The sequence below is a fragment of the Rhinopithecus roxellana genome, chromosome 3, assembly GCF_007565055.1.
Source record: "Rhinopithecus roxellana isolate Shanxi Qingling chromosome 3, ASM756505v1, whole genome shotgun sequence".
Lineage (NCBI taxonomy): Eukaryota > Metazoa > Chordata > Mammalia > Primates > Cercopithecidae > Rhinopithecus > Rhinopithecus roxellana.
The window spans coordinates 61,708,514-61,722,369 of NC_044551.1; positions in this window are offsets into that span (position 1 = coordinate 61,708,514).

The window sequence follows — 13,856 nt, forward strand, 5'->3', positions numbered from 1 at the left end:
ACTCTGAGAAGGAGTGGGGCAAGAGCTCAGTAGCTCACTCTCAGGGAAGCTTCCAGTCTCCTTCAGCTTGTCATGACTGCAGAACGATGTTTTCCCTTTCAGGTCAAGAAACAATGTCTTCAGTTTCCCTTTCTCCTGTGTCTACGCCCCAGCTCCACATTGGCCCAGAGCATCCTCCTTCAAGTCAATTCAAATAGTTACATTCAAGTAGCAGACAAAAGCAAGCTTTCTCTTCATTTGTTAAAATTTTTAAATTGTTTCATTGTGATAAAATACACACAACATAACTGTTACCATCTTAAGTATGAAGAGTACCATTAACAATGTGAGTGTTAAGTATACTCACATTGTTGGACAAGCAATATAATCTCCGAAACTCTTGCATCTTAAAAAATTGAAACTCTGTACCCATTAAACAACTCCTCTTTCCCCCTGCCATATCAAACTCTGTTCTTGATATCTCACGTAAGTGGAATCATACAGTGTTTGTCTTTTTGTGACTGGCCTAGTTTACTTAGTATGATGTCCTCAAGGTTCATCTATATTGAAGCATATGTCAGAATGTCCTTCTTTGTTAAGGCTGGATAGTATTCCATTGCATGTGTACTTCACATTTTATCTACTCATCTATCAATGGACACTGGGGTCGCTTCCATTTTTTTGACTACTGTGAATAATGCTCTATCAACGTGGTGTACAGATATCAGTTGGAGTCCCTGCTTTCTTATACTTATAGGTATATACTATACCTATAAGTGAAAATGCTGGGTCATATGGTAATTCTCTTCAATTTTCTGAGGAATGCCATAAGTTTTTCCATGGTGGTTGTACCGTTTTACATTCCCACCGACAGTGTTCTCTTCACTTTTATGAGGTGGCCACTCTTTCGGAAGGAGAGGAACTCTGGGTAAGATACGTATCTAGAAATAGAATAGGATCAATCAGCCTTGATTCACGGAAGTATCCTGTTCCAGCACCACCTTGCCAGGTGAAGTGAGTCACAAGCTCCCTTTCCGTTTCATTGTCACTGGGGGAAGGAAGTGATAGAGGTGGCTTCCAGCCATGCTGGGATCCCACGTGTGTTTGCTGCTTGAGGAGGGACTTCCCATCTTTCCCTTGCTCTCTTTTCGCATACCTACTCTAGGGCGCCTCTGACATAAGCCCACCTGCAACTTCCAGGATCTGCTTCCACTTTGCCCCAGGAGCTACTTTTCCCTTTACTGTTTTCTTTCATAGAATCTGAAAATGGTCTAGCAAAAGGTTGTTTCTTTGTTATTCTCATGTTCTCATGTCCATGTCAAATAGGGAAAATGAGGAAGTTAATTGCGGTCTCTCTCAGGAACTCATAAGACAACATAAAAATAAGACTCCTGAACTTAGAGCCTGTTTTGTCCACAAGATTATCCAGCCTGCAACAAGCACCAGAACTTGCCTGAGATCCTGAGATCTTAGCCAGCTGGGCGTACACCTAGATCCAGCATGGAAGAAGTGAAGTCTGCGTCAGGATTTCAGAGAAGAAGGATCAATGAGCTAACCTAAGCTCCTCCCTTTCAAATATCCAGCCAGAAAAACAAAAATCTGTTCTCACCCTAGGCCACAAAGCTTGACGCTTAGGAGGCAGGCAGCTTGGGGGTGTGTTTTGCCACCTGCTGGTTGCATGACACAACTCAGGACTTCACCTCTTTGTGCCTCAGTTTCCTCATCTGTAAAAGGGAGGCAAGAATTGTATACCTTTTAGCATTCATAGCAGTTTTATCACCTCACAACAATAAATTCACACTAAAGGCTATTAATCATCGTAGCATGAAAAAAGAGAAAGATCTTCAAAATTCAAATTTGGTTCAGTATTTAGGTTCCTGTAAACAAGTCCAACACATTCTCCCTCTGCATCTTTGTTCAAGCTGCTTGCCTCTGCTGGCTCTCTCTCATGGTCCTCCTCCCGATCTTCTGCATCTTTCTTCTCTTTCTTTTTGTGGGTTTAACTCTCCAGGCCCGTAAGGATCTGTCCTGCCACATCTCTTATTTGAGACGCTCATTTTTGCTCTTCCTTTTACTGTGTCATTCTCAGAGCTCCAGAACGATTTATTTTGCATTACCCATAAAGGCAGGCACATTGCTAGGCACTGTCTGTGCTTGATGGTTTTTGAAGAATGCAGAACACCTGGCTTAAAGAAACCTACTTTCTTAGAAAAGTTCCAGCTTAGAGGAAACCACCTCGTGATCACCCGCATGGAATCTCGGGCTGAGCAATGTGGTTTGCAGATCCCTGAGCAGGAGCCTGTGAAATCTGGGAAGCAGGCGTGTGCTGTGTGCAGAGGCATTCCAATAATAGTTTCAGATGCAGAGGATGGGTGAGCTGCTGTGACTCATGTCCCCAGAGCAAGCACGTCTCCAGGCAGAGGGGACGTGGGTGGGGACACTCACCCTTGGCCGAGGGGAATTACCTGGGGAGGCCAGGAAACAGGCCCTGGAGCACAGACAGGAGCCTGGCGTGCACAAGGGCAGCCACGCTGACTCACACAGGAAGGCAAGAGGGCAATGACCAAATTTGAAAGAAGCAAGTCACCTATGTCAGGGAAGCCCTTAGAGAAACAGGAAGCATGATCAGCTAGTTTCAAGCTTAGAAAAGGAAAATTCAGTGTGTCCCCATGCCTTTGTTCTCACAGAAGTTTATCAAGATGAGAGTCTGCTGAGCCGAGCACTGTGGTTCTGAGAAGCTAGAGTCAGTTACCTTCTCCGATGGGGCCTCCACAGCTGCAGAGTTCATGCAGTTGTCTGTCTGCAAGAACTGTTGGAGGGGAAGAATCCTGGGTTGGAGGGCGCAGCACTGTGAACCTCCTCCCCACCCTCACATGTAATTACCATAGCAGACATGTATGGATACAGCCTCCACCTTCAGTTTTGTGGGTTGTGACCAGCCAAAGGATGGCCAGGTGAGGGAGGAACTGTGCTCCCCAAGACAGGAGCCCAGGCACCAGCCTGAGCCAGCCCAGAGGAAGGGACATCTTTTTGTAATGTGTCTACCCAAATGAGCATACCTTTTTCCAATTACCACAAAGACACCCAGACACCCTGCATGCTAGCTGTGGCCCTGTCTACAGAGCACTTAGTACATGCCAGATTCTGTTAAGAATTTGGCACATATTGTCTCATTTAATTCTTACAACGATCCTAAGAGAAGGAATTTTTTTTTTTTTTTTTTTTTTTTTTTTTTTTTTTTTTTTTTTGAGACAGAGTCTTGCTCTGTCACCAGGTTGGAGTGCAGTGGCACCATCTCGGCTCACTGCAACCTCTGCCTCCTGGATTTGAGCAATTCTCCTGCCTCAGCCTCCAGAGTAGCTGGGAACTTCAGGTGTGCACCAACACACCCAGCTAATTTTTGTATTTTTAGTAGAGATGGGATTTCACCGTGTTGGCCAGGATGGTCTCAATCTCTCGACCTTGTGATTCGCCTGCCTCAGCCTCCCAAAGTGCTGGGATTAGGGTTCTTTTAGTACCCCTGTTTTACAGATGAGGAACTGTAAGCACAGAGAAGGAATCTGCCTAATGCCACACAGCTATTTGTATCAGATTTGAAATTTGCACAAGGGCATGCTGCCTCTTAGAATGATTTTGTTTAGAACTAGATAATGATGATGATCATGATAATTTCAGTCTTAGGTAGTTGAAGCTTCCCTGTGTTCTCAGGGATGTCTCAGTCAGCCTAATATGCCTCTGGGGTAAACAGAGAATGGTGGAGTGTTGGCAAGTTCTTGGAGAGGTTGGCTCCACCTGTCCAGGGCCAGGCTGCCCCAGGGCCATGTGCCCTGGCTAAGTAGCCAGCCTCTCTTCTATGCTAGAGCTTGGTGTATGCCCAGCTGGCTAGGATCTCTGGATCTCAGGATCTCAGGCAAGTTCTGGTGCTTTTTGCGGATTGGATGATCTTGTAGATGAAACATAGGCTCTAAGTTCTGGAGTCCTATTTTCATGTTGGTCTGAGTTCCTGAGAAAGACAGCAGTGAACTTCCTCATTGCAGCATAGGGCACGTCCTCCGGCAGCACAGGGCAGGGATCCACCTAAATGAACACAGCTGAGTGTGGTGGGACTTCTTGCTATGCAGGAGATTTCTGTATAATTCTCCAGGTAATGACAGACAGGATAACCTGCCACTCAAATGGAGTTGCCACTTCAAGAGAAACAGCAACGTTTATTCCAGAAATTCTGAAGTATCAATCCCCTTAAAATCATATTCTCAGCCCAGGACTGGCATGCTAACAAGTTCCCAGGGAGTTTCATACCCGTAGTTCTTTGGATTATTCTTCCTGAAACATCGCTTTGGGCCCTTCATGCTGTGAGATGTGGTCGCCATCCCAGCTAAATGAAATCAGCAGAGCTGACACTGAAAGTCCTTTTGTCCAATGAAAGCTAACAACTCTAGTATCGTGGTTGACCATCACATCATTTAAGGATCATTTTATTTTTAAGAAATAACTGGAGAGTTGGCTTGCAATACCCTCAGGTGAAGGCTCTGGAGGGTGGGGCCACCTGTGACGACATGAATTGCCCTAAGGAAAATCATAGGAAGAAAATATATAGGTTTGAGTGACCTGGGCCATATTTTTGGGGCCCAGTGGTTCTGCAAAGCTAAAGATTTTCATATAGAAACACAAACATTTGGAAAATGAGAGTAGATAAGGATCTGTGTTTCAGAAGGGCAGCTCACACCTCCAAGTTCAGGGATGAAAGGTTCTTCAGGCCAGAGGGTGCTGTACTTTCTCTAATTTCCCACCCTGACTCCCTCCTTCCTACAAATATAGCAGGCATGACCTGGGTTTTGATCTGAAAAGCATCACACATGCTTGTGGCCCAGAAATGTCTCTCTAATCTTCCTACACTTCATGCTTCTGTGGCTTTCCTTTGGCTCTGGAAGAATTGGGAACTGTGAGACAGCCCACCCAAAGGGCTAAATCCCTGAGAGGGAACCCCATAATCTGTTAGCCCTCTGCCATTTTGGGAGGGATTTCTTATCAACCCTGGCAGTTAGCTGAGATAATCAAGGCAGGTAAGGAGGCGGTGCCTGGATAATGGGATGGGAGAGGGTTAATGAGATCTGATAGGACACTGGGAGGGGGCGATGTGGATGCTATTTCACATGCCAGAGGCCAGGTCTGCTGATCTGCTTACTTCCTTTACCCTTCTGATTAGAGCTGGAACGGTCCCTGCCCTCCCCACCAAAACCAGGAGTGCCCTCCCCACAACTTGCCCCATTACTTAGATTCACACTCTCTAAGAATCCAAACAGCTGACTACATCACATGTTCTGGCTTCTTTCTGTTTTAAAGGAATAAGGGCAAGTGTGTGCATATGTGTGTGTGTGTGTAGAAAGCATGTTGGGCTCTATAGCTGCAGATTTCCTTCCCTTGGGCTCTCTCAGCTTCTGCCAGTTTGAACAATCCCAGGAACTGCACACAGAAGAGACAGCTGGCTATAAATGTCCTCCGCATGGGGAGACAGCTCCCAGGTAGAGCTGAAGCTGCAGCTGTCAGCCTCAGAAAGGAGCTGCATCCCTGCAAGATGTAAATCCCAGACCTTGACCATCTTGCAGCAACCTGTATTTCATTTATTGGGTTAGCTGGGTAACAATGGGCAAAAAGTAAGGAGAACTTGGCCGGGCGCGGTGGCTCAAGCCTGTAATCCCAGCACTTTGGGAGGCCGAGACGGGCGGATCACGAGGTCAGGAGATCGAGACCATCCTGGCTAACACGGTGAAACCCCGTCTCTACTAAAAACTACAAAAAACTAGCCGGGCAAGGTGGCGGCGCCTGTAGTCCCAGCTACCGGGGAGGCTGAGGCAGGAGAATGGCGTGAACCCGGGAGGCGGAGCTTGCAGTGAGCTGAGATCCGGCCACAGCACTCCAGCCTGGGTGACAGAGCGAGACTCTGTCTCAAAAAAAAAAAAAGGAAGGAGAACTGGCCTTCCTCTGCTTTCCTTCTAGCTATGAGCAGATACACAGGCTCCCAAACTTGTTGGAAATGAAGGTAGACAGTGAAGTTGGGCAAGGGACAGCCTCTGTGTGCCTCAATTCTGTCAAATGTAATACAAACCACTTGACCATAGAAGTTCCCGCTGGTTCTAAAGCTGTAAAATTCTGTAAGATGTTACCACTGTTAGTCTGGCACATATTTAGAGGTATGCATATGTGGAGAGACATTATATAGGTGTTTAACTTACATGAATTCAACTATACAAGTTCTGTCTCTTTTGCATACTTAAAAATAAAATGCTGTAAAATTATATTTGATGTACACATACATGTTATATATTTATACAAACATAATACTGGGCAGGGTTATATGCCCAAAACCTTGTATAACTATACTCTATCAGTGACTTAGGTTTTTTCTAATTTACCTTTGATTGCACTTAACTTTAGAACCTAACCCCACAGAAGGTGAGATTCCACTGTAATTATTACTGTGTTGCTAAGGAGGCAGTGGAGTATAGGGAGAAAGGTGTGGGTTTAGAAGACAGATTGAGCTGGATTTGAGTCCTGGTTTTGAATCTCGGCTTTGTTCTGTATTAATTGTGTGATCTTGGATAAGTTACTTCAGCTCTTCCAAGCCCAGTTTATCATCAAATAGGAAGAATAATGCCCATCTCACAGGATTATTGTGAAGGTTAAATGAGATCATGTATGTGACACTTATTACAGTGCCTGGGATAGTGTATCACTCAGCATATGACATTTATTACACATGATTCAGCCCACATACATTTACATATCTAATGCTATTTTATAAAGCAAAATCAAACACGTCAGTAGTCATTTATGCAGAGCAGAAAACTCTGATGATCTACAGATCACACTTTCCCAAGATGTGCTCCAGATTTGACAGATGATTCTGTGGCCATATAAATTTGAAATATTTTACATGTTATATACTTCTCCTCTAGACTCATGATATATTAATATGTTGAAGAGTCTAAGAAGTCCCACAGCAGAAACACTTGCTTAACTTGGTTTATCTCACCCCTCTAACACTTATTAAGATCCCTAGGATCAGGTCCCTAGAGTCCAAAATACACTTTGGGAAGTGTTTCCAAGTGACCTAGGTCACTGTGGGCACAGGTTACTCTAGCTTCCAGAAACCCCCAGCTAGGCAGATGGACTCATGTGTGGCTGTTGGGTATCTCCACAAAGAAGGTCAGTATTTCTGGGTTTCACTGGCATCACAATCACCTGGGGAGCTTTACAAAAATGTAGATTTTTTTGGTTCCACCTCAAAGCTGCTGAATCAGACAAGAAGGTCAGAAGCGTGCATTTTAAATAGGGATTACTAGCATCAAACTAAATTTTAAGATGCACTGAGTAGGTGCCTGGGGTTAAATTCAAGCAAGTGGTAGGAAGAAGATCTCACATACTTCTCCCTCTCAATCTCCAAGTTTCTAGAGCTAATTTAACTAAATAGTGCAATTGGGATGAATATTATGGAAAAATAGTCTAGTTTGAAGCTCAGTGCTAGTTCTAGTGATTGGATAGTTGTTCAATGTCAGTTTGAGACAATTATGTCTTGATCTAGGAAGATATATAGGGGTGTAGGAAGGAGACTGATGATAAAGGCAAATATTATAGTTGTTTTCACATAATTAGGATATAGATGTTTTTTGCTGGGTTTGATAAGGGTGATAATAATTGGGAAGGTTGGGGAAGTTAAGGTTAATATGACAATGGAGGCGTGCATTGTTATTACTTTTATTTGGAGTTGCACCAATGTTTTTGGTTCCTAAGACCAATGGATAACTGCTATCCTTTAAAAGTTGAGATAGCCATTTTGTTAAGTACGAGGGCATGGGTTAGCAGTCCTTGCAAGCTTTCTCGGTAAATAAGAAGTGGTGGGCTTCTATGGTTAGATTCACAATCTAATGTTTTAGTTAAACTACATTTACAACGGGTGAAGCCTATAATAATACTGGGATTGAGGGATAGAAGAATAATAGGGGACTGAAAGGATTCTTTCCCTGCTTCCTCACATGAACAGCACCAACGGGCAGGTTGGAGGGCTGCCATCAGCAGAGTTTAATGTAGATTCCTTTAATCAGATTGCTTTCCTCTTTCTAGCTTGCTGAAACCCTGGCCCTCAGGAAAGGGGCATCTTGATCTCTAAAGGAGCTGATTCTGCCAAAGGAGGGTGTCACTTGGGAAAACCACACTGCGTGACCTGACTCCCAACCACAGACGCTTCTACATAGAATTATTCAGATAATGGGTGGCATTGAAGGAGAAAGCCACGGACAGCCACATGCAGCCTCCGGGCTGGAGGTATGAAAAGGGACACAATGTTTTCTAACTATGAGAGAGGGGTGTATTAGAAGTTGATTCTATGCTTACGAACCTTTCTGTTATTACTATTAGTAGTAGTAGGCTTGAAAACCAGTAGGCTTAAAAACCAGTAGGCTTAAGTCCTTGTTCTAACCTTTTGGAATGTAAATGGATCTTTCCAGGGGCGAGATAAGCCCAGTCTCCAGTTTTACAGAGATGTCTTCAAAGTCATGGGTCCCATAACCCAAATACAAAATGTACCTCTGGAGCTAACATGAGAGCCTGTCCCAAGATGTAATTGTTTATTTCTTAAGGATGTGGGAGATGTATTATTATTTCTTCTGCTTTGCGGCATACATTGTGTAAGATTTCATCCTGACCTTGCAGCCTCTTGCCAGCTACCACATGTGTGTGCTGTGTTGTGTGAATTCATAAATCAGTGTTGTTGTTGTTGTTGTTGTTTGTCCACAGTGATGTAGAGAGATTTCTGTTGTTTGGCTAGACTTTGAATTCCCTAATAGTAGAAATGGTAGGTTGGACTTCAATTGTACTATTCTAAGCAGTAATGTGAGGTTCTAAAAATTATGAAGACAGGGTCAATTCTACCTTTGCTACAGCCAATGGAAGCTATCTGGGGGGAATTGGGGAGGAAGGAAGAAGGAGCTTATGAGCCTGGAGCACATTGAGCAAGAGCATTAAGAGTCATGGTGGGGAGTTGGGGATGTGAAGACCCTCCCAATGTAATTGCCCACCGATTTCTTCCTGCCCACTGCACACACAGAATCAATTCATTGAGACTGCAGTATTGCAGTTAAAAAAAAGTGTTTAATTGATGTGAGGCTGGTCACATGGGAGACTGGAGTTACCACTCAAATCAGTCTCCCCAAAGGCTCAGAGGTTACAGATTTTTGAGGATACTTTGGTGGTCAAGGGACTAGGGAATGGGTATTGCTGATTGGTTGAGGATGCAATGATAGGGGTGTGGAAAATGGTCCTCCTGTGCTAAATCCATCTCAGGGTAGGGGGCCATTCGACTAGTTGAGTGATGCATTATGATTCTGGGTGAGGTCAGTCTGAAAAACATCTCAAAAGACTAATCTTAAGTTCTACAAAAGTGATGTTATCTACAGGGGCAAATCTTGTGACTGCTGGTCACGTGACTCCTAAGCAGTAAGGGATTGTAGAAATTATACCTACATTTTAGCAGAATTCAGCCCCTTATATAATTCTAATCTTGTGGCCTTTCACTAGTCTTACAAAGACAGTTTCAGCCCCTGAATAAGGTGGAGATCAGTTTTAGGGAGGGACTATTATTATCCTTGCTTCAAACCTAATTTATAAACTAAATTCCTCCCATGGTTAGCTTGGCCTATGCTCATTCCTGGGCATTTTTATGTTTAACAAATTTGGAAAAGTTACTGGAGATACACAGGAATTTGATTCTCCTCCAGGGATGATCTGCTTTGTAAAATGCAGAAGGAATGGGACAGTGGGAGAGGGTGGGGCTCTCAGACCACTCCCTTGCCGTTCACTTCTGGCCTCTTCAAATGTTCATCAAGCAAAATTTCTGGTTGAATCATATGGCTTTGATTGAAAAAAAGGAGGTTGGTATGTAGGAAAAGAGCAAAATTTTTTTACAATGGCATTGTTACAATCTTGATCAAATATACCAAGTAACCTTCCCTTCCAAGGGTAATTGGTCAAACTCTTCTGTGTTTGACCTCCACTTCACTCCCCCACTACACATGCTAGCTGTTGTGTTTCTCCATTTGGCATAACACAGGATAACTGGTCAGCTTTCTGTATAAAGGAAAGACAATATTTTCTTTTTAGCTAACATTTCCCTTTAAGGAACAGAAAGAAAAAAAACAATTGGGGTCCCATGTTCCCATAGCTTCTATCCACTTTCCATTAGGCACCCCATGCACCTGCTAACCAGAACTCAAGCAGCACTTCTGGATCTCCATCGTGTTCAAGCTGCCCCCCATCTGGATCGTTCTGTCTTGAATTTCTTCCTGTTCCTTGACTATCTTTGACATAGTGACCCATTTTACCTCTTTCCGGCCAGAAGTGGCTGTTCCTCAGTGGGGATGAATCACTTTGTACACATAACAATGCTGGCAATCCCCAAACAGCAGACACTTTCCACTTGTTCAAAGTCCCTGAACAGCCTTTGAAGGAAACTTAACAAACAGTTACCCCTGGGTTAACACCTGGTGTGAGGCTGCATAGCTTGAAATATAACTTTACAAACCACTTCAAAGTTGCTGGAGATACAGGATTGGAACAGAAAGACCATTTCCCTCTAACCACTACAGCACGTTTGCTTCCAGTCAAGCAGTAAGCCCCAACGTAACAGCAGAATTCCAGAGTCTTCCTGATTTAGCACACTGCCATTTTGTCATGGCTCATTTTGATCCCTCCCATTAGTCAGCCCAGTGTTACCATATCTAATAAATCAGGTATAGACTGGTTGCCTCCCAAAAGAAAGAATTTGCCTTCATTTTCTGTACCACACACAAGCAAGCAGTAATTTATACACTGCCTGGAAACCAGTAGCACAAACCCTGATAAGTAAATGTTCAGCTGAAGCCAAGCTCCCCCTACTATTCGTGAAAGGAACTTGGATGCCCACTCTCAAGTGTCAATCATCTTGAATCACGCTGCTGTTGAATTTAGCTTTTTTTTTTTTTTCCCCCAGAGTAGCATCTCCCATTAAGCCAAATGATGCCTTTGGGCACATTTTTCCTTTAAAATGTTTTACTGTATTTGAATAGAAAATAACTGAAATATGAAAAAAATGTAAGTCTATTTGGGTGGTTGGTTATATAGCCAGGGTTAAGTGTTTATATTTTAAGTTACTATTTTTAATCAAAAGTTTCCCAATAATTATAGCCTAAAGGAAACCACAGTAAAAATATTAACCAGAATTTTACTCACTGTAATGGATAATTACCAAAGAATAAATAAATCATATTTAGGAATAGGAAAGAAAGAAGAATGACCTTGTTAAAAGTTGTCAGCTTCACAGAGGTGAACCTCGTCTCCCAGCTCTCCTCCTCCACCCTCCTCGACTCTCCTTCCCACCTCAGCCAGGAGTTCAGTGACCTTCTGCACTTCCCCTCTGTTTCTATTGAAACTTGCCCATGGGAAAGATCCAAAACTCTTTCCATTATGACATAAATGATTGATAACTTACATGTTCCATGTTTTCAGATTATTCATTTATTTTAACAGACTGGAGAATGCTTACGACTAAAGAAAGAAGCTCTAACAGATGTCTTAGCAGTCAGACAATGGGTAAGGGATAGTTGTTGTCAGTAAGGGTGGTGGTACCGGGGACATTGTCTTCCAAACCTAAGTGAGATTGTAATAGAAGTTTCGAAACTATTAATGAAATATGTCAATAAACATGAGATAAAATTACATGGTTTCACAGGTATATTGTTCTTAAAAAAATGTTGTGTTCTAGGAATTTCAGTGTCTTCACTAAATGGAGTCAGTTTGACATGTAAGATTTGGGCATTTGGGAAAAGGAGCAAGAATGAACATTGAGGAGACACACACACATGAACCCTTTAAAAGAGTGTACTATAGTCTTACAGTAAGTGGGTAGGAGAGGAATGGGGCAGAGAAAGCATCTGAGGTTCTTGGAAGACCTTGAAGGACCTGGGAACTATAGGACTATCAGACCCAAGGCCATTGCTCTGGGGTGCTCCAGACATCTGGGGAGGAAGAAACTTGGAGAAAGGCTGTAATATTAGGTAACTGGCAGGACATGGTGACCTTTTGTGAAGGTAATTCCAAAAGCTATTGTTCTCATGTTAGAGACCAAATATCTCAAGGTTCTGAAGAATCAGCCCCTGCCTTCCTCTCATCTCTCTCCACCACCTGCCATCCCCACACTAGCACTTTGCACTCCAGCCAAAGGTCTTTGTACTTGAATCACCCAATTTGAGACACTCTTACATTTCCCTAACCTTCTCTAGTTAACTCCTGCTAATCCTTCAGGTTTCAGTATGACAGTTACATGCTCGGAGAAGCCACTCTGTCTCCTTGGACAAAAAAGACTTCATTGCTCTCACAGATCCTGTACTTTGTCTTAAAAACTACTGGTTTATTTGGGAGGCCAAGGTAGGCGGATCACGAGGTCAGGAGATCGAGACCATTCTGACTAACACGGTGAAACCCCGTCTCTACTAAAAATACAAAAAATTAGCCAGGTGTGGTAGCACGGGCCTGTAGACCCAGCTACTCGTGAGGCTGAGGCAGGAGAATCGCTTGAATCTGGGAGGCGGAGGTTGAAGTGAGCCGAGATCATGACACTGCACTTCCAGCCTGAGCAACAGAGTGAGACTCTGTCTCAAAACAAACAAACAAAACCTACTGGTTCTGCTTTGTAATTACGTGTTGATACGACAGTTGATATATGTCTGTCTCCCCCACTGCTCTGCACACACTGCAAAGATGGGACCATATCTTGTTGGTTTACCTTTGTGTTCCCAGTGTGAAGCACAACGTGTGACATATAATATGTGCTCAATAAATGTTAATTAATTATTTGAATGAATGAATGGTACTTCTCATCAAGGCAGCTCAGGAGAATCAACAAGCTGTTTAGCCTTGAGCAAGTGGCTTAATCTCTCTAAACTTCAGTTTCCCTATCTCTAACACAGCCTTAGTGATAGCACCTATTTCCAAGGTTGTTTTGAGAATTAAATGAAATAATGCATGTAAATCACTGAGTACAAATCTAATGTGTAAAACACAATATATGTTTATTATTATTACTGTTACTACCTGTATCTTTGCACTAGCTTTCTCATCTATAAACTGATTGTTTTAAAGTTTCCTTCAGCTTTAAACAGGCTATGACTCCTACCTAATCCTAAAAGAAAAGTCCTTTGTTCTCTGGATTTGTCAATCTGGCAACTCTAACCATCAATATATTAACATTTTTTTCCAGTTGAAAAAATTCTGCAGGAACCAGCAATGATTCATCAACTTGTAATAACATGCATGAATTTAAGACATGGCCATAATTATTTTATGAACTTGCATTTGATGTACCAGTCTTCACCGTTCTCATAAGATTCTGGGAAGTGGAAAGAGGGTGATTTGGAATGATAAAGCTCCTTTTCATCTACATACCTAAAGAGGGGTGCTTTTATTTTCCTTTTGATGATCTTACAATAGGGTATCCTTGAAAAAGAAAACGAAAAGTAAGATATTTGTATTATACAGCCAAAATATTCAAAAGACCTGTGTTCCTCTTGGCATTTTCTAACTCTATTCTGTATCTTTCTGGATTTCAGCCCACATGAAAGAAGCAATATTTATTACCTAGTAACTGGATAAACTATGTGTGATATTTAACTTCAAGTGCAAAATATTATCTTCTATGATCTTGCGGTGTACTGGGGAGCTTTATGTCCATTTTATGCAAGAGAAAGCTGAGGCTTCCTGGAGGAAGATAATGACCTGAAGCCCGTGCAGCTGTCCAGAGCTGAAATCAATGCCAAGCAAGCTCAAAGGTTTGGGCCTCATGATTAGAC